This window comes from Neofelis nebulosa, chromosome 1 (genome assembly GCF_028018385.1).
Source record: "Neofelis nebulosa isolate mNeoNeb1 chromosome 1, mNeoNeb1.pri, whole genome shotgun sequence".
NCBI classification, from domain to species: Eukaryota; Metazoa; Chordata; class Mammalia; order Carnivora; family Felidae; genus Neofelis; species Neofelis nebulosa.
The window spans coordinates 43,766,085-43,787,002 of record NC_080782.1 but is presented as its reverse complement, the minus strand read 5'-3'; the positions used below and the strand labels follow the sequence as shown (position 1 = coordinate 43,787,002).

The following is a 20,918-nucleotide window of genomic DNA, read 5'->3' as shown; positions in this document are numbered from 1 at the left end:
AGCTGGTTTAAGTAATGAAAGTTATGTTTCCCAGACACCCCTTTCATGACACAAAAACTCTGTTTTCTGTAATGGTTTCAGAAAGTTGGAGGAAAACTCTAAACTGATATAGCAGCCCTCAAAAATAGGTATGAAAAAAACCATTATTTTTAATGTAAAATGAATACAGTATAGATTACCTTCCTTCTTTAGCCACTGCCACTGTTTCACCCCTGAGCCCTGATGTTCGTAATCACAATTTACAGTTCATAGTAATAAATCACCCATTGTTGCATCAGTCTGAGTGATATGTCTTAAGTACACAAATTAAATGCATTGTACTCACGAGCATTGCCTATCCATCTTTGACTTTATTGTAGATTAACTACTGTGCATGGTTTTGAGATAGTGCTAAATTTTTTCGTGAAAAAATTCTAGCTGATAATTTCACAATTTAGTGAATGGTGTAACACTCACAGATCTAAAGCAGCTCAGTGAACCCAAGCATAAGAATCGTGAAGAAAACTATACAAAGTCACACCATTATCAAATTGCTTAAATCCAGTGATAAAGGGAAAATATCACAAGCAGAAAGAAAAAGGATACATCATTCTTATTCTGTCATAAGAATTACAACAGACTTGTCAGAGGGGAAAAAACACAACAGAAGAAAGTAACTTCTTTAAAGCATTAAAACAATTTTTTTAAGTGCCAATCTCCAATTTACCCATCAGAAGTAAATTTCAAAAGCAAAGTGAAATACATATTCACCTTACTCTCTTATTACTTTCGCCTACAAAAGGGGAAGGAGTTCATTACCAATGGAGCTGCACTGCAAATGTTAAAAGAGGTCCCATAATCACGAGGAAACTATAGCAGATGGACATCTGGAAAATGGTAAATACAGAGACAAATGTAAGACTTTTATCCCTTAATATTTAAATACCTGCAGGAGATAATTGACAACTTAAAGTGAAAATAAGGACATATTTGTGGGTTTTATAACCTATGTCAAAGTAAAATGGGTGACAAGACCAGCACCAAGGCATGGATGGGATATTTTTATACATGGAAGTGTATTTTTATATCGTTCTTAAACTGCCATGACTGTAATATAATAATAACTGTAGTATGTTAAAGATCTGTATTGTAAATGTTTGGCTAAGAATCCATCAGGATCTAAAACATAATTACAAGCATAGTTAATTAAACATAAAGTATAATCAGAGGAAAAAGAATGCAAACAACAGATAAGCAAATAGAAAAGAGGAAGAAAGGTGTTAAACACAAACATCAATAACAGCAACAAACATAAATGGCCCAAAAGACCCAATTAAATGTCAGAGATTGCCAGATTGGATAAAAAAACAAACAAGACACAACTATATGCTGTCTATAAGACACCCAATAAATATAAATAAACATTGCTGAAAAGTAAAAAGATGGCAAATAATATACCATGCTAATACTAACCGAAAGAAAGTGGAAGTGGTTATGTTAATATCAACCAAATTAGGCACCAGTGTGTAGAATATTATCAGGGAAAGAGGGCCACTTAATAATGATAAAGGGTCAAGAAGATATCAAGAAGATAAAGCAATCCTAATTATTTGTGCACCAAATAACAGAGCTTAAAAATACTGGAAGCAAAAAAAACCAAAAAACCAAAAAACAAAAAACAAAAAAAACCCTGATGGATCTGCAAGAAGAAACTGACAAATTTACAATATATTCAGAAATTTCAGTAACAGTATCTCCGTACATTCGGGGAATTTGTGAAGAAGACTGCTTTTCCCAAGTCATCATACAGAAATCACTGAGCTTATTCTGTCCCCAAACAAGGATAACATTGATCCTCTGCTGAGAGATGTTCCTAGGCTCTGAAAAATGAGGCATTCAGGTTGCTGAACTTGGCTCACAGGCTCAGATAACTCAACAACCAGCCACTCCTGGCAACCTGTCTGGATCGAAGTGGCTGAACACACCCAGCAAGAAATTCAAAAAGAGAAGTGAGTCATCCCACCTCCACATCCCAGGAAGAATGAGGAGTGGCTTGGACTTAGGTGCATAGAACAGACAACCTCCAGCAGCTTCTATTCCAAACACACGGTACTGAGGCCCAGACACTTCAGGGCAGTTCCAGTGCTGGGCTCAGGTACTCACATGCTCTCATGATATCGCCCTGCTCCAGGACTCCTGGGAGGGTACCAAGCTGCAAGGGGAAGGCCCTGGGAAAGGAGCAAGGGGAATGGGATGGTTTGCATCTTCAGTTTGGGGGCTCAATTTGATGCACAGAAGTTTAAGGACACTTCGAGATAACAAGGTAGGGAGCAACATGTTTATTCTGGGTTTTCTATGAGCACGATGAAGAAAAACAACCCATTCAAACAAAATGCCAGAGACATTTACTTACTTATAAACATTACAGGCCTGGTAGGCATGTTGCCTAAACAATTTTCATTCAGTGAAACTGCTCTCAATGACACATAAAAGAAAAGCTCCCAATCACCAGGTCTCCATCTCTGTCGAATCCAGCGTTTGGTTGCTAGAAACAGAGGGGCTTACCTATCCCACCCTGTCTGAGAGGAACTGGGGAGAAGAGTGGAGGGAGCATCAGGGAAGTTTCCAATTCTGTCCTGCCCTTTGCAGCCAGAGCAGGAGGGAGAGGAGTGAGTTAAATAGGTAGTCACCTTCCTATGGAAAATTCTTCAGAGGAGAATGTCTCCTCTGGTGTCTCACTGGTCTGCCACTGCCCAGAAACTGATCTGTTGATCACAACTGGAGAAACACAAATGACATGGGTCAGGCCCTATGCCAGGATAAAGGTAATGACAGAGAGACAACAGGGTATTGATGAGGTTTTGTCAGTACTTAGGAATCACTCTCACCATTCCCATTCTGAGAAATTAATCAGACTCCTCCTCCTTTCCACTCTGGTCAGCCTTGTCTCGTGGCTTGTCTAGATATACTGTACCCCAAGCCAGTGAGGGGGGCATTTGCATAGACAGTGTGGGATGCCATGGTAAGGAGGGATTGGTGATGTCCAGAAGCATGGGTTGGAATAATTATAGAGATTCAACATATACAAATAGTTGTGAGAATTCAATGAGATAGTTTGCAGAAAGCAATAGTATGACACTTCACATATAAGAAATGCTCGATACATCCTTTTTTTTAAATTTATTTTTTCAATATATGAAATTTGTTGTCAAATTGGTTTCCATACAACACCCAGTGCTCATCCCAAAAGGTGCCCTCCTCAATACCCATCACCCACCCTCCCCTCCCTCCCAGCCCCCATCAACCCTCAGTTTGTTCTCAGTTTTGGGTTTTTTTTTTTTTAATTTAAAAAAATTTTTTTTTAACGTTTATTTATTTTTGAGACAGAGAGAGACAGAGCATGAACGGGGGAGGGGCAGAGACAGAGGGAGACACAGAATCAGAAGCAGGCTCCAGCCTCTGAGCCATCAGCCCAGAGCCCGACACGGGGCTCGAACCCACGGACTGCGAGATCGTGACCTGAGCTGAAATCGGACGCTCAACCGACTGAGCCACCCAGGCGCCCCTGTTCTCAGTTTTTAAGAGTCTCTTATGCTTTGGCTCTCTCCCTCTCTAACCTCTTTTCTTTTTTACCCCTTCCCCTCCCCCATTGGTTTCTGTTAAGTTTCTCAGGATCCACATAGTGAAAACATATGGTATCTGTCTTTCTCTGTCTGGCTTATTTCACTTAGCATAACACTCTCCAGTTCCATCCACGTTGCTACAAAGGGCCGTATTTCATTCTTTCTCATTGCCACATAGTACTCCATTGTGTATATAAACCACATCTTCTTTATCCATTCATCAGTTGATGGACATTCAGGCTCTTTCCATAATTTGGCTATTGTTGAGAGTGCTGCTATCCTTTTTTTTTTTTTTTTTTTTAACCAATATGGGGCTTCAACTCGGGATCCTGAGATCAAGAGTCTTATGCTCTACTGACTGAGCCAGCCAGGTGCCTCTTGATACATGCTTATTATTACACTTCAACTTTCTCATCTGTAGAAGATATTCATCTAACAGATGCAGAGAATTAAATGATATAATGTGAGTAAATTACCTAACACAGTGCCCAGCATACAGTAGGCATTACATAAGCTAGACAATAGCACAGGAATGTCAAAGGCCTCCATGCGACTTTGAGAAAATGTGTGAAAGAGTAGGTTTTTCCCTTGAAATTTAGAATATTTAGATTAGGCAGGAAACTCGCCAAATTTCTGTAAAATTGACCATGAAATCATAATGGATTTTTAACGGAGCTTGAGAATCCAGCCTCTTCCAAATAATCCATGTTTTTATTTCAGAAAAGTTCCTACAATTGTTCACCATTATTTAACAGGAGACAAACAGCCTGAGAAATATTCTCTCTTATCTTTTTTTTTTTCTAAATTATGGAGAGGCATTTTGAATGATTCAGTACATAAAAGCTTAACCACTAAAATATGCCATAAAGCAGAGCAGAGAAGTAAGATTGTGAAATGAAATAGTATAAATTATAAAATACCTTTTGAAATCCTTAATGCCATCATTAATGAGGGAACATTTTCTTTATGTACAATCTTTTCAAAGTGCCTAATTAGCAAATTAATACTACATGGAGAGAGCTCTTCTCGGCTTATAATTGAGACATTTGAGAATTCATATCCCCAAAAGATTTATATACTAGAAATTCTATAATGATTATTGACCTTAAAAATGAACCATTTTTTCTACACATTTGAAAAGATATGAAATATATAACATATATCACAGCTTCCAATTTGAATATTGGTTATAGTCAGAGAGATAGGACCAGCCTCATATCTGCCACTTATTGGCTATGGATGCTGGCAAATGACATAATTTCTTTCATCTTCACAGTGCCAATGTGTAGAAAGTAATTATATCTACTTCTCAGGGTCATAATGTCACTAAAATTAAATAATATAGAGCTTGGTAAATAGTATTTAGCAAATGCTTAAAAATAAAGTGGTACTCTTCTTTTCTTGTTTCCTTGATCAGATCAATACAAAAACCATTAGGTGAAGCTAAAGCAAGATAGATGACCACAGTGAGGTTAAGCGGACTCCTGTGGTGACCAGAGCAGGGTGTGAAGGCCCAACCAAGCTAAGCACAATGGAATAGTTAGGAGTGTTGGAGCCCAAGCCAGCGAGGAGGGCATCACATAGGGAGTGTGGGATTCAATGGTAACAAGAGATAGGTGACATCCAGAAGAGTTGATCAAATAAATACATTAAAGTTTCTCATTCTTGAGAAGACAGTTTCAAATATGGAAAAGGAGAAAACTTGAAGGAACCCTATGGTATTAGACTGGAATTGGGGATATTAGCATGAACCCATAGTTTTCAACATAAATAGATACAGAAATATTGATGTAAATACATGTGTATATGTAATACATATAATACAATTGTAATATATTCACTAGCTCTGTCCACTGAAGACAGGAAGCAGCAAAACTCCAATAACATTCAGCACATGTAGCTCCAAGATCTTTTCTAAAGAAAAGATTACACTCCCCTAAAAGGAACCAAGGTTCCTTGGAGAAATGGCTGACACCAAGTCTAAGGAAAGGAAAGTATAAGATGAGCCTGGGACATCTTGTGCCAGGAAGTAAAGAAATGCACAATGAAGTATGGAGACATGTCAAAAGGACTCTTTTGACTGGCCAAATCTGGAACTGTTTGAGCATCAAAACAAAAGGTGATAGTAACAGGTTGTAACCACTGAATAAAAGTAGGAATCCATGAGTCCAGACTGAAATAAATAAATGAATGGAGATATTAAAAGCTTGATGAGAAACAGGATATTTACATAGTCTCAAAATACTTCCTTACAAAAATACTTATTAATTACAGTGGGAATACAAAATTACAAAGTGTAACTTTACAGTGGAGAAGCCTGACAGACAGGAATAAGTGACCAAAACTAACACTGCCAACTAATGGGACACATTGAAATTGTGAACCATCTGATAGAATGCCATGAGAATACAGCATCACTTCTGTGATATTCCTGTCAAAGGTGCAAACCTAAACCTAAGCATAGGAAAACATCAGACTAACAACTCACAGTGAGGGCTAGTCTACCAAATAACTGGCCTACAATCTTCAAAACGCTAAGGTCATGAAAGTCAAGACTCAGGAAGTGCTCCACAGTGAAGAAAACTAAAGAGATAAGACAATGAGAAATGAAGCATGGGACACTAAGCCGGGTCGTTTTGCTGTGAAGGACAATATTAGGAAAATGGGTGACACTTGGAAGAGTTGGAGAGTTAGATGACAGTCATGCAGCAGTGTCAATTTACTTACCTGGATAGTGACGTCATGGTTACGGAGGAGAATGTTCTGGTTTGTAGGAAGTACACACTAAGTACTCAGGTAGTGAGGGAGTCATATCGGCAATTTAACTCAAAAAATTTCAGGAAAAAATATGCTCTTTTACTATTCTTGCAACTTTCTGCATGTTTGACATTGTCTCTAAATAAATAAGCAAATGGAAAGTTAACAAATGAAGGAGGAAAACACTAAATCCACTCTGAAGGAAGGAAAAGGTATGTCAGATCAGTCACATAGTAAAGGGATGATATCAAACGAAACAGACACAATACATTTTAAAAGCTCAAAATTTTCTTAGAAGATCGTAACAGGGATCGTTTTAGAAATGTATACCTTCTAGGTTTCGAATGACCAGGTTTACTGTTACGATGAATCATAACGCGGGAGTGCTTTAAATCTCTTCCCATCACCAGGCAAAATTTCTCTCCCCTCAGTGAAGAACATGAGAGGTTATTTTAGAAAAATAGTTTAGTGTGTCTCTGGCCAGCCTGCTTTGCTCATGATGACTAAAGAATTAGAAACTGCTCTTTGTGAGGCCGGGGGTGTGGAGTCATTTGTGCCATGAAACATAGGGGTGGCTTGGTTAACAGGCTCTAATCATTAGCAGGATCCAGAACAATGATTTCCTTTTAATGCTTGAGTGAAGGGTCGGAACTCCTGGGCAGTCAACCCTCAAAAGTATGCCTGACGCTTTCAAACTAAGCCAGTTCTGCTCATCATTTAGTGGCAACAGCCTTTGATAAATTAAAACGTTTTACAAGAATTACATTAAAACTTTCCAAAAGTTTAAAATAAACATCTTCTCTTGAAGAGGAGAGACATTGTTATCATCAATTAAAAAAAAAAAGAAAAGAAACAGAGGGAGACAAAAGAAGAAAAAAACTCTAAGAACCAAGTAAGTTAAAAATTTGTTTAATTTTATTTTTGAAAGAGAGAGAGAGAGAAGGGAGACACAGAATCCAAAGCGGGCTCCAGGCTCCAAGCTGTCAGCACAGAGACTAACGTGGAGCTCGAACTCATAGACTGCAAGATAATGCCCTGAGCTGAAGTCCGACGCTTAACTGACTGAGCCACCCAGGTGCCCCCCCCCCACCCGCAAGTAAGGCTTAAAGGAGTAAAAGGAGAAACATTTCAGGATAATTAGAAAATTAAACTAAAAATGATCTGGTCTGAGGTAATATATTAAAGGCCTCCTATGTTTATTTTATACTAATGTGACCCATTTGCCCAAGAAATGTATACGTGTCCCTGCAGACACCTAAGACATGCAACGATTTTGGAGGTAAATCAAAGAGAAGAATTATATCAAAGTCACGGTCTCCATCAATAAATTGGAATTGTTACTAACAGAGGCGTTAAAGGATCTCCCACTTTTTTTTCACTGCAATGGACAGAGTAGAACATGGGGAGCACCTGCAGGGTGGGGGGAGGAAAATCAGAAAATAAGGCAATACTCTGGTATCCTATAGCCCTCCTGCTCTTGCCAGTCCCAGTGGACCGGTGACATTCCACAAAAACATCTTGATCACAACCATTTTTTTCTTGAAAGAATTTTGTTAAGGAACATTACAAAAATTGTTTTTATCACTTTCCTCAACCTTATCTTGACAGATTAAGTACACAGTTAACTTTGTCAGGAGACACTGGGTGGCTTACCCGGGAGAGCGAAGGCAGAGAAACTTCTTCATTCAACATATGAGAGGAAATATCCCAAGAAACGCTGTTTTCTGACATAGACGGTGAAATTTGTCTTTACAAGGAAGTCGTGTTAAAGGCTGCATTCCTGTGATTTTCTTAGGTGCCTTTCAAGGCCTTTGCACAAAGCCTTGGCTCCACACCTTGTGCTTCCAGCCTCAGTGGCCCACCCTCCTGTGACTGACACATTTCTGGGATGTTTTCAGTTGGGTTTCTGAGGATTCCTGTGAGGAGGAACATTGCCCCAGTCATTTCTCGGGACAGAAATTACTGACCTTTCTGGTTTTCTATCAGAAGAAAAAAAAATTTTTTTCACATGGCTCTAATAGTTAGAGACTATTTTTGTAAAAATACATAAACAAAATTATTGGGTTTTGCGGGTACTGAGGACCCTGAGAAGCAGTGAAGAGACTTTTCAAATACCTTCACATATTTAAAAAAATGAGACTTTCTTCCATGATTTGATGACCAAGAAGTTGTATTCTTGAGTACGTTTGAAGTAGAAGTTTTAAAATATATTTTGAGGTGTTTTCATTTTTTTCTGCTTATTTTAATATTTTATTTTTTAATCTATTTTTATTTTCAAGAGAGGGGTGGAGGGGCAGATAGTGACGGGGGTTGACGCTCTGAAGCAGGCTGTGTGCTTGACAGCAAAGAGTCCAACGCGGGGCTTGAACCCTCGAACCTCAAGATCATGACCTGAGCAGAAGTCAGATGCTTGACTGACTGAGCCACCCAGGCGCCCCTATTTTTTATTTTTTTATTTTTTATTTATTTATTTATTTTTTTATTTTTGGGACAGAGAGAGGCAGAGCATGAACGGGGGAGCGGCAGAGAGGAGGGAGACACAGAATCGGAAACAGGCTCCAGGCTCCGAGCCATCAGCCCAGAGCCTGACGCGGGGCTCGAACTCACGGACCGTGAGATCGTGACCTGGCTGAAGTCGGACGCTTAACCGACTGCGCCACCCAGGCGCCCCACCCCTATTTTTTAAACTTCAACTTTTTCAACCTAATTTTTACTCCCCAATGTCAGGTAGAAAACTGCTTTGGTGCCTAAACATTGAGTTACCAGAAATATTTAAGAAGAACTTGCAGTAGATGTTTAGAGAATATTTTGATGAGGGAAAAATCGATCAAAATAATTTTCTAACAACAGCAGATTTTACTGAACAGGAAAAAATTTTTTAAGTAAAATATTTATGTGAAACCTCTTAAACTTCTAAACTCTGAATAAAAGACATGGGAGTATTTCATTCATTCATTCATTCAAATATAGAATTTAATATTTATTTTTCTTTTATTAGGGAGAGAATTTTAAATTCTGTTACCTGTAGCTGGGTAGCTGGAGACCTCTGGTCATTAAATTGGCTGTTTTGTACATTCTTTTTTTTTTTTCTTTTTTCTTTTTTTTTTTACTTTTTTTAAATATGAAATTTATCAAATTGGTTTCCATACAACACCCAGTGCCCATCCCAAGTGCCCTCCTCAATGCCCATAACCCACTGTCCCCTCCCTCCCACCCCCCATCAACCCTCAGTTTGTTCTCAGTTTTTAAGTCTCTTATGGTTTGGCTCCCTCCCTCTCTAACTTTTTTTTTTCCTTCTCCTCCCCCATGGTTTTCTGTTAAGTTTCTCAGGATCCACATAAGTGTGAAAACATATGGTATCTGTCTTTCTCTGTATGACTTATTTCACTTAGCATAACACTATGAAATACGGAGTTTTGCAGCAACATGGATGGAACTGATCCGTACATTCTGAGCCTTTTCAGAATTAGCCTAAATTGAAGACAGAGCTAATTATCTCACTCATTACAATGGCTATGGTTCAGGAGATCCCTTACTGGACAGAAATATATGCCCCTCACCATACTTCATATCAGAATCCATGTAAATGATTTCATTAAAAGTAATGTTACTCTAGTAAGCTTACTGTCTAATTCTCTTAAATCTGCCAAATGTTTCTCAAACAGGGGTGGGGCCACACAATGCTTTCCGAGCTGATTAGATGAGACCAAAGGGGCGGGGCTGAGCCTCACTCCCAGCCCCACCTTCCCGCCCCCATCCTGACCAAGCTAAGGACTCACCTCCTCTGTTTTTCTTTCTTTTTTTTTTTTTTAATTTTTTTTTTTTTTAACGTTTATTTATTTTTGAGACAGAGAGAGACAGAGCATGAACGGGGGAGGGTCAGAGAGAGGGAGACACAGAATCTGAAACAGGCTCCAGGCTCTGAGCTGTCAGCACAGAGCCCCACTCGGGGCTTGAACTCACGGACCGCGAGATCATGACCTGAGCCGAAGTCAGCCGCCCAACCAACTGAGCCACCCAGGCGCCCCTCCTCTGTTTTTCTTAAGAGAGTCCTGGAAAAATCATCACTTCTTCCCCAAAGCTATTAATTAGAGAGTGGAGTGATTTGATAGAATTTAACACAAAATCGTTAAATCTATATTCCACTTCTTTTCTTGAAAAAAAAAGCGTGGCAGAAAATATAACCAACTCTTAGAACTGATATCTACAAATATGTGATTAATTGGGACCAGAAGAATTTTAAATTAGAGATTCTATTTTTTCCTATGGTTGTTTTTCCTGGCAGGAATTCCCAACCTCTCCAGTTTTCTTTGTTGAAGTTCTTGTAAAAAGAATGCTCAAAGACCACAACAGATTTCAGGAATGTTACCTCTACCTATCATTTTATTCTTCTCCCAACCTGAAATACTATTTTTTGAATTAATTTTGAAATGGAAGTTTCAAAATATTTCTGGAACATATTTCTCTTTCCTTTAAATAAGGACTTAATTTCATCCTCAGATCTTAGGTGTAAAATAACCATTTTACAAAACTTATTTTTAAGTTTACTGAAACTTTGTATGCAGAGACTTTTAACAACTATATTTGAGGTATTTCAGTGAGGACCAGTACCTTAAACTAAGCCTTCCAACTAATTATGAAGAATAATAGATATCCTTAAAGAAATTTTGTTTTGTTTTTTAATTTATTTTATTTTGAGAGAGAGAGAGAGAGAGAGAACATGCTCGCACATGGGGGAGGGGCAGAGAGAGAGAGAGAGAGAGAGGGAAAGAGAATCCCAAGCAGGCTCCCCACCAGGGCAGAGCCTAATGCAGGGGCGGGTCCCACAAACTGTGAGATCATGACCTGAGCCGAAGTCGGATGCTTAACTGACTGAGCCACCCGGGCACCCCTTCTTGAAGAATTTTTTAATAGAATATTCAAATCAAATAAGTTTAAAATTCTAACAATTGCATGAGGACCAGGGAGACTGTACAATGTTTGCCACTTTGTTAATTCTCATCTTTCTCTCTCTCTTTAGTATATCAGTTATGTTCTATCTAATGCATTATAACTATTATTTGAATTATAGTTAAGTTTTTATTAAAAATTTTTGCAAGTACTTTGCAAATTACTATCAGAAATTAAAACCCTTTCGAAATAAGTACAGCATTTCAAGTTTTATTTTTTGAATATTATTATTATTATTGTGGTAAGAACACTTAACCTAATTCTTGTCTCTTTTCTTAGGTGTTCTAAGCTTCTATTTTACATGTAACTTTGGATACCTCAGCTCTCTCTGATTATTAACATCTGTTTTTGTCACATTCATCTTGCAACAGAATAAAACCAGACCATCTCAAAGGGCAGAGCCACCTCCTACCCTTTCCCACAAAGTGTAGAGATCGCTTTGGATTTACAGGAATTCATAGCCTTTGCCAAAAAACCTGCCTTTTTTCACAATGGATCACCTATTTCCTCTACGAGTTTGGTATCTGTGCTGCGGAACTGTAAGTGAATGTATTCCATTTTCAGAATTTTCAAAACTCAGAAAGAACAAAGGCCTTTATTTGAGGTCTCAGGCTTGCAATTCCGGGAGTGGAGGTTCCAGCAGCCACAGTACCCCACTTTTGGGGTGAAAGCAAAGAGGTTTTCTGAAAAAGAGGAAGGGGGGCAATTACATGACTTGCGTAAAAGAAGAGAAAAAAATGTCGGCTGGTACTAACAAGCTAAGTTGCTTTTGGCTACGCATTGATAGATTATTCTATTGGTGTTAACAAAGAAAACCGTGCCTGGTATGCATTTCTTAACTGTTCTGTCTTCAGAAAGCCCACAGTCAGCAGTCGGGTCATCGGGATGCCCCACTGACTTTACAAACAATTGCTTGTGAAACAAGTGACGCTCTAGACCATTCAAGGGTCTTTTTGACCGGTTCAAGGAGTCCATTAGCGTTTGTTTTAGAAAGGAAAATGGAACTTTATCTCAAAATGGAGTCTTCCGTGTCCAGGAGTTTTATACAATTCCACAACCCCGACTCCTAGAACTTGTCTAAGGCTTTTTTCCTGGCGACTCCTTGTTCTTTGCCATCATCTCATTATCTTCCCAATATGCTGACTGACTTCTGCATGTCTCCATACTTAAGATACTAGTTTTCATTTAGACTTTTCCATCTGCATGGGAGGAACATTTTCCCTGTACACTTCTAGGTTTTTTTGGCTGGTCTGAGAATTAAACTGGCATAAAACAGATTAACAAACAAACCTTTAATTTCATACGTACAGGAGCCCCATAAAAATACAGATCCAAGGGCAAGTCGGACAGTTGAGGCTTCTATGCCATCCTGAGTCAAGGACTGGGCTAGGGGCCTGGGGCTTCAAAGGGGAGGAGGGTAATTCACAGGACTGTAGAAGAATAGACGTTTGGTAATTAGATGTTTGCCCTGCCACAGGGGAAGGTCATTCAGATAAACATAATCTGTGGTAATAGCTCTGTTTCTAGACCAGGCCCCCTAGCTAAATTCCTTTAGGTAGTTAAGGGAGAGGTAAAAAGTTTTTCTTCAATCTGCTGGGTTTTGATTGCCTTCAGGTCAAAATAATCCTTATGCCAAAGTGATATATTTTGGGGGTCACGTATTCTGTTCCTCTTCACATCTTTCTAACTTAACTATTTCCAATGGGAATATTATCAAAAGATTGTATCTCATCCGAGAACTTTCTCTGAAAAGCTGTTTCTGAGATAAAATATTTATTTAATTACACAAACACAAAGGTATATCAGTAGAACATGAGAAGACAAAGTAACTCCTTTAAATTGAAAAAAAAAAAAAGGATGTGATTGTTTTTCTTTCTCTTTAGTTCATACTCCTCTTGGCCGCCTGGCAAACCTCAGTGTTCCCTCCCCCACAGCTCATTCTGGCTACCAACCTTCATCTTCTCTCCCCCACCCCCCTTTCTCTTTTTCTTTCCCTTTCTAATGTGGATGATATCTCCCCTCATTTGATAATGTTAACTCTAGAATTCTTAGTCCATTCACGCAGTTGTGGGAAAACTGTCATCCCACATCAGCTTACCAAGTGTATTCGTTTCCTAGGCTGCCATAGCAAATAACCACAAATTCAATGGCTTAAAACAAGAATGATTCCCTCACAGTTTGGGAGATCAGAAGTCTGAAATCCAGGTGTTGGCAGAGCCCTGTTCCCTCCAAAGGCTCTGGGGGACAGTGCACTGCATGGCTCTTTCCATCTTCTGGTGGCTCTGAGAATTCCTTAGCTGAAGGCCACTTCAATCTCTGTCTCCACGGTACTTTGCCTCTTCCTTTTCTCTCTGTATGTCTCTCCTATGTGTGTGTTTTATTTTTTTTTTTAATTTTTTTTTTAAATTTTTTTTTTTCTTTTCTTTTTTCAACATTGTGTGTGTTTTATAAGGACACTTGTCACTGGATTTAGAGCCCATCCAGATAATCCAAGATGATCTTTTCATCTCAAAATCCTTAACTTAATGATATCGATAAACACCTTTTCCTCAAATAAGGGCACATTCACAGGTTATGGGAATTAGGAAGTAGGCATATCTTTTGGGGACCACTGTTCAACTCATTACAGTGTGAATATTAGTCCCTTGTAAGTGTCAGGCTCCTTGCAACAAAATAAAAAGTTATGGTTCATTTAGCTTAGCTTCCCATACATTTAAAATAATTTAGTACTAAGTATGAAAAAAAAAAAAAAAAAAAAAAAAAGAGTGATCTACTGCCCTCATGTCCCGAGAGTCAGTCCATAAATGATTCTTTGGCCAATTGCTGTTCAATTTCTAGAACACAAAATATCTTCATTTTAAAAGTAAATGTCAATTCTTTGTTATACATGATGCAAACATTTGCCAGGTACAATGAGACAAGAGCATTCATATTGGACTTTTTTAACAATAGCAACAATATATCTTCTGAGGTTCAAATCTTGAGGAAAGGCAAATAGAAGTATATAGAACCCCAGTAGAGGCACTAATAACAATTCAGACGTTCATAAGGAATTGGGACACCTGGGTGGCTCAGTCGGTTAAACATCCGACTTCAGCTCAGGTCATGATCTCAGCTATGCTGACAGCTCAGAGCCTGGAGCCTGCTTCAGATTCTGTGTCTCCTTCTCTCTCTCTGCCCCTCCCCTGCTCACCTTCTGTCTGTCTGTCTCTCTCTCTCTCAAAAATAAACAAACATTAAAAAAAAGTTCATAAGGAATATATCCCTCGTTATGAAATCTTTTGTTGAAATGAAAAATTATGAAAACTATTTTTTGGTAAAAACTATGTTTTATTCTCTTTGCATTTATCATGTGTCTTCATGTCATCAACACTGAGTTCCAACCATTACTAAACTTTTATTGTACAGTCATATTATAATTTGGATTTTAAAAAAATTAGTGTTTATTTTTGAGAGAGAGAGACAGACAGACAGAGTGTGAGCAGGGGAGGAGCAGAGCGAGAGGGAGGCACAGAATCCGAAATAGGCTCCAGGCTCTGAGCTGTCAGCACAGAGCCCAACGTGGGGCTCGAACTCACAGACTGCAAGATCATGACCTGAGCTGAAGTCAGACGCTCCACCAACTGAGCCACCCAGGCGCCCGGGTATTGTTGTTGTTGTTGTTAACATCACTAAAGACACAAATCTGAGAAGAAAGGCTTGATCATTGCAGTAAAATAATTTAAAGAAAAATGTATAAAAAGAATATGAGGATAATAGTTATTTGAATTAGATTTTTGTGTTATTTTCTAATTCCTCCTTAGACTGTTTAGCTGTTGTGATATTGAAATTTATAAAAATATAATTGGTCATTCAGATGACCAAAATCTCTTCCTCATATATATGTGTTCATTGGCCACAGTTCCTGGCTCAAGGTTCCTTGGAATTTCCTGAGTGATAAGAGCACTGGGAGCATCTTTTGTCATCATATTTGGTCTCTTGGCCTCAGTTCCTGAAATTGCTTCAGAGCCGTAGAGGTGAAATGGGTGTCTTATTATTCGTAACAAGCCCTTTTTCACCACAGCTGGATTTGTGTCAGTGAGGTGACTTGGAGGGCATGTAAGGATGGGGCTGGTTGCCAGGGAAACCAACCATCAATCCCACCCCAGCCTCCTGATTGCCAGGGAGGGAAGAAGGGTTGGAGGTTGAACCAATCACCAATGATCAATGATTTATTCAATTATGCCTATGTAATGAAGCCTGCCTAAAAACCTAAAAAGAAGGGGTCCATAGGGTTTCCATGTGCCACGATGCCAGGCCCCAAACTCTACAAGGATAGGAGCTCCTTTGTTCAGGGCCTTACTCTATGTTTCTCTCTGTCTGGCTATTGATTCGTATCCTTTGATATCCATTGTAATAAGTCAGTAATCTAGTGAGTAAACAGGTTTTTCTGAGTTCCATGAGCTACTCTAGCAAATTAATGGAACCCAAGGAGGAGATCTCGGGAACCTCTGATTTATGGCCAGTTAGAAGTACCCGTAACAACCTGGACTTGACAATGGCATCCTAAGTTGGAGAGGGGTTGCTGGAACCTCCCAATTTGTAGCCATAGGTCAGAAGCACAGGTAACTGAGCCTTTTACTTGTGGGATCTGACGCTATCTCTGGGTGAACACTCCCAGAACTGAACTGTCAGACACCCTTTCATTCTTTCTGCTCTCCTGCAGGGGCCCTGGGAACATTTCTGAGGTGTTTGGGTGAAACCGTTCTAGCAAGACCAATGCAGCAGACTTGCCCCACCCGTATCTGTATTCTTTAACAAAGCTAATGACCCTCCTTCATTTTTAGGTAACATATCAGCATCGAGTACTTCCTGTGAGCCAGGCTCTCTGTAAATATTTTAGACGTGGAGTCTTGCTTAATCCCAGCAGCACCACAGAGATAAGTATGATCTCCCCTTTTACAAACGAGGGCGGCAAGACACTGAGACAGCTCTTTTCAACAAACAGAGCATGCTGGTGGAGCCAGATGGAATTCAGTCTGCTTGACTGGAAGTTTGTACATACAGACAATTCACTGTATAATGGTAGCTGTCCAAATTTAAATATATATACTAACTTTCTGGATTTTGACAAGTAATGTTATTAGAAACCTGCTAACACAGAAACTTTTTTCTTTTTCTTTAAAGTTTATTTATTTTGAGAGAGAGAGAGTGCAAGTGTGAGCAGGGGAGGGGCAGAGAGAGAGGAAGAGAGAGAGAGAATCCTAAAGCAGGCTCCGTTGGGCTTCAGCACGGAGCCCAACACAGGGCTCGATCCCACAAACTGTGACATCATGACCCGAGCCAAGATCAAGAGTCAGATGCTCAACCGGCTGAGCCACTCAGGGCACCCCCAGAAACTGTTTTCTAGCATGTAAATCTCTATGGGAACTGATGAGCCTCTCATACACCTCAATTAAATTCTTTGTGTGATTTGGACAGTTTAAAAGTTACTTCAACTTTGGGAATTAAGGGTTTCAAAATTTTATCATCATCATTTCATTTCATAACCCTCTTTCCATTCTCTCTTTAGCAAGAATCATGTAAAAACCTGATGAAAGTTTTATCTTATTGAAAGATTTTTAATTTAAAAAAAAATTTTTTTTAACGTTTATTTATTTTTGAAACAGAGAGACAGAGCATGAACGGGGGAGGGGCAGAGAGAGAGGGAGACACAGAATCCAAAACAGGCTCCAGGCTCTGAGCCATCAGCCCAGAGCCCGATGCGGGGCTCAAACTAATGGACCACGAGATCGTGACCTGAGCTGAAGTCAGACGCTTAACCGACTGAGCCACCCAGGCGCCCCAATTTTTTTTTTTTTTTTACTTAAAAGTATAGAAAGCGATTTCTGTGAAGAATTAAAACTTAAAAGTAGAAAATTTTGTGTTTCATTAAATGTGAATTAGGGGCGCCTGGGTGGCTCAGTTAAGTATCCAACTTCAGCTCAGGTCATGATCTCACACTCTGAGTTTGAGCCCCACATTGGGCTCTGTGCTGACAGCTCAGAGCCTGGAGCCTGCTTTGGATTCCATGTTTCCCTCTCTTCCTGCCCTCCCCACTCCTGCTCTGTCCTCTCTCTCTCTCAAATATAAATAAACATTAAAAAAAATGGTGAATTACTTATGAAATCATTTTTCAAGGAGGTTAATATAGAAGAGGTAGGACTTTTATACTTGTTCGAGGCCCTCCATGAATTTAGTGCCAATCCTACAGGATGCCAGCGGGGAAGTCTTCTGCTCATCTCACTAGGGTAGCTGGCAATTTAAGAATCCAGCCCCATTAGGCCTTTGGTATTTTTGCATTATTGGCCATCTTATAGTTACCATTATTGAGAGACTCCCATGAATCAGGCACTGGCCAAATTCATTACTTTTTAATCTCATGGAATCCTTCCCACACTCAGAAGTAGCTGTCATCACCATTTTTCAGATGAAGAAACTGGGACTCACTAGTAATAGATTACACGTATTGAGCATTCGTGTATTTGACCATGTCACCTTGCAATTGTGACCTCATTTAATACTCAACAATCCTGTATTTTACAGATGAGGAAATTGAGACTCAAAGAGTTTGTTAACTTGGCCACAGTCGGAAAACAAATGCATAGTGAAGCCAAGATTCTTCAGGCCCTTGCTCCTGGAAAAGGAGGGAGGGAGGACAGTGGCCACCATGTAATGCAAAGTGTGAATTTCCCCACCCAGACAAGATGGTGGGCTGAGGTAAGTCATGACAGCCATCTTTGCAATGCTCAGAAGTTGTCCTGAGGAAAAGGAAGTTGATCTCTTCAGGGTGGCCCCAAGAGGGCAGAGCTGTCATCCCAAGGCCTGACTTCCCTCTTACTGAAGGAAGAATTTTAACTCAACAGCTGACAAGGAGTGGTTTCAGCAAGAAGTGGACTCCTTTCCACTGACATGTGGTTCTCCACTTTTAACCTGCTCACTGATCACCCAGGGAGCTTGTTTTTACAAAACACATACTCAAGACCTTTTTCCAGGGATTCTCAGTAAGTGTGGAGCAGGACCCTGGGTGAACCTGTCCCAGGAGGTCAACACTAGGATACTGAAGAGGCAACACGTGGCAACCCTACTATTAAAGAGGGGATTCCTTCATTATAGGAGAGGTTGGACTGGATGATCCCTAAATTACCTTCAGAGTCACTGAAACCAGAACTGTAAAAATAAAATGCTGAGCTGCTAGGAACTAGGATTGGCTGGAAACTTCTGTGAGCTAAGGGCTCCACTTGATAAAAATAGCTGTATCGCCATCTGGTGGACTGCCTAAAAAGTTTTTATTTGCACTCCTTTATCCTAAAACCATAGCATGATTTTTTTTTTTTTTTAAATTCTGATGCCCTTCACTTTACAAACCAGGAATCAGACTCAGAAAGGCTAGAGCCTACGCCCCACATCCAGCCAGCAATCCCCAGTGTACTGCTTCCCGTAGACTTGAATTGCACAAGACTGATCCTAGGCTTATCAATCACAAAATGTTCCAAGTTTTTCCTCCAGCAAGCAGTTAGGAGAAGGTTTAAGTTTTAGACAGCTGTCACGATGCAACAAAGTTCCCAGATACTTTAGTACTATATCTCTCAAAGGATGGGGCACTGCATTAAAAATGCAGAACTCTTGGCTCTATCTCATGTGCACACCTATAGACTGACAGTTGGACGGTGGATGCTTCACAGCCTGTGGGATCTCTCCAACCTAACCAGGTCCCAAACAGAAACCTCACATGTGTGCATCTGATTAGCAAAACCGAAATCACTTCTGAATCTCTGGCCACAGTTTAACGAGGGAGATATAGTGTTCGCGTTCAATGTCGTTTCTCACTTTCCAGCTTCTGTGACCCCGGAAGGCATCTTAGGGGAAAAGAAAAGAAAAGCAAAATTTGGGAGAGATGCTGAGCAAACCAATCAGAATCTTATATATCTATCCCCCTTGACCATCCCACCCCCGCCCCCCCGAACCCTCCTCTCTTACCTCTATGTTGCAAATTCCTGGAAAGAGTTGTCTTTCTGTTTCCACTTCCTCACCTCCCACTCATTCCTTACCTCACAACTGCATCCCTCTCATATCGCCTCTCGGCACATGACCTTTCCAATCCCCTTGCTTTGTCTCCCCCTCACCTCCCAGCCCCCTTCCACTCCTATGTGGTGATTGCCAAATTCTGCATTTAGCACCTCACTGCCCTCAGTCTGTGTTCTCTGCCTCGGTGGTCCTGTCCACTTGTGTGTATATCTACCACCACGTGCAGATAATCCCCCAAAGGATAACTCCAGCCATACAATCTTTCCCAAAGGACAGACCCAGGTTTCCAGGTGCATCCTGAACGTGGCCAACTGAAGCACAAGCAACTCAAACTCAACATGTCTAATATGAAATCCATCACTTAAAAAATGTGTTCTTCCCCCTGCGTCCTAGATGTCTATGTCAACTGTACAACTACCCACTTGCTAAAGCTAGAATCCTGGGATTCGAATGGATTCTTCTCTTTCCCTTTTCGGTTCCTACATTCAAATTGTCTCTAAGGCCCATAAATTCAGTGGAGCCCTTTTACCTGAGTTCCTGGGCTTAATAAGTGCTCTCTAAAGAAAGACTGCAGACATGCTCATTCTAGCACTTTATTGGAAATTGGTTGTGTACATCAACGAAATCAGACCAAAGTAAAGGCACTACTTCCACACAATATTCTGATGTCTGTGCTATTACATAATTTAATAAATCCCAAGATGTCGTTGATTTTGGTCAAAGAGCTTGAGCAGTCCAGAAATCTATATAAATATAGACCATAGCATCTAAAATAACCACCGTTGTTTTAAGTTAGTTCCAAAAGTCCCGGGAACATCTCTTAAAATCTGTAGCTTAGATTGGTTGCAGTGCTGGTGGGAGGGAGGGAAGGGCATGCACTTTATACCACGGAGCTGATGATAGCAGGTGCTGGGGTGGGGGGACATTTCTCAAGTGTGGGCACACAAGCGGGTGGGGGCTGGAGATCATGAAAGCTGGCCAGGGAACTCGACCACCCTGTGTTTTCCCGCAGTGCTCGACTATTGCAGCGCTGAGACTCCAATGCAGAAAGAAGCCTGTCACCCCAGGTCCCTTGGCATTGCCAAGAAATGGCAGAGCCCTCCTGACTGTTGACATTCTGGCACAGACGTCCTGGGAAGTTCAACCCATCTCCCTTCCCCTGCCGTGCTCAGTTCCTTCCAAATTACATAACGTGAGAGAGGGGCACAGCAAAGAAAATGCTGTGAACCAAAGTGCCGCTGGCCCCTTGGAATGCGGATAGGGTGCCTTTGCTTGGTTTGAACTGAGGGGCACTGGCAAAGGCTGCTCTGCCCCCAGTGTCTCCCTCACCACCTTGAAGGCCACCATCAGTAATTAGGTTGTTTGGTTCTTCAAAGCTTCTCAGCATTCAGCAGTGACACCTGTACATCCATGGTGGCTTTGCTGCTCACTATCGCAAACAGCCGTAACCTCCACCAACTCATCGGTTCTTACAACCCCATGAGGTAGGAAGGGCAGGGATCATGACCCCCATTTAAAAGGAACCGGTAGGGGCGCCTGGGTGGCGCAGTCGGTTAAGCGTCC

General features: G+C 40.4%; 1 long non-coding RNA gene across 1 annotated transcript in view; it reads left to right on the top strand.

Annotated features, from left to right (window-relative positions):
* The window catches only part of LOC131506604 (uncharacterized), a 35,850-nt gene extending 16,373 nt beyond the window's left edge, over positions 1 to 19,477 (top strand). The window contains exons 3-6 of the long non-coding RNA XR_009259065.1: positions 782 to 876; positions 11,681 to 11,848; positions 15,211 to 15,325; positions 17,874 to 19,477. This is a non-coding gene — a long non-coding RNA (uncharacterized LOC131506604). The remainder of the gene's footprint in view (positions 1 to 781; positions 877 to 11,680; positions 11,849 to 15,210; positions 15,326 to 17,873) is intronic.
* Positions 19,478 to 20,918: the final 1,441 nt, after the last annotated feature.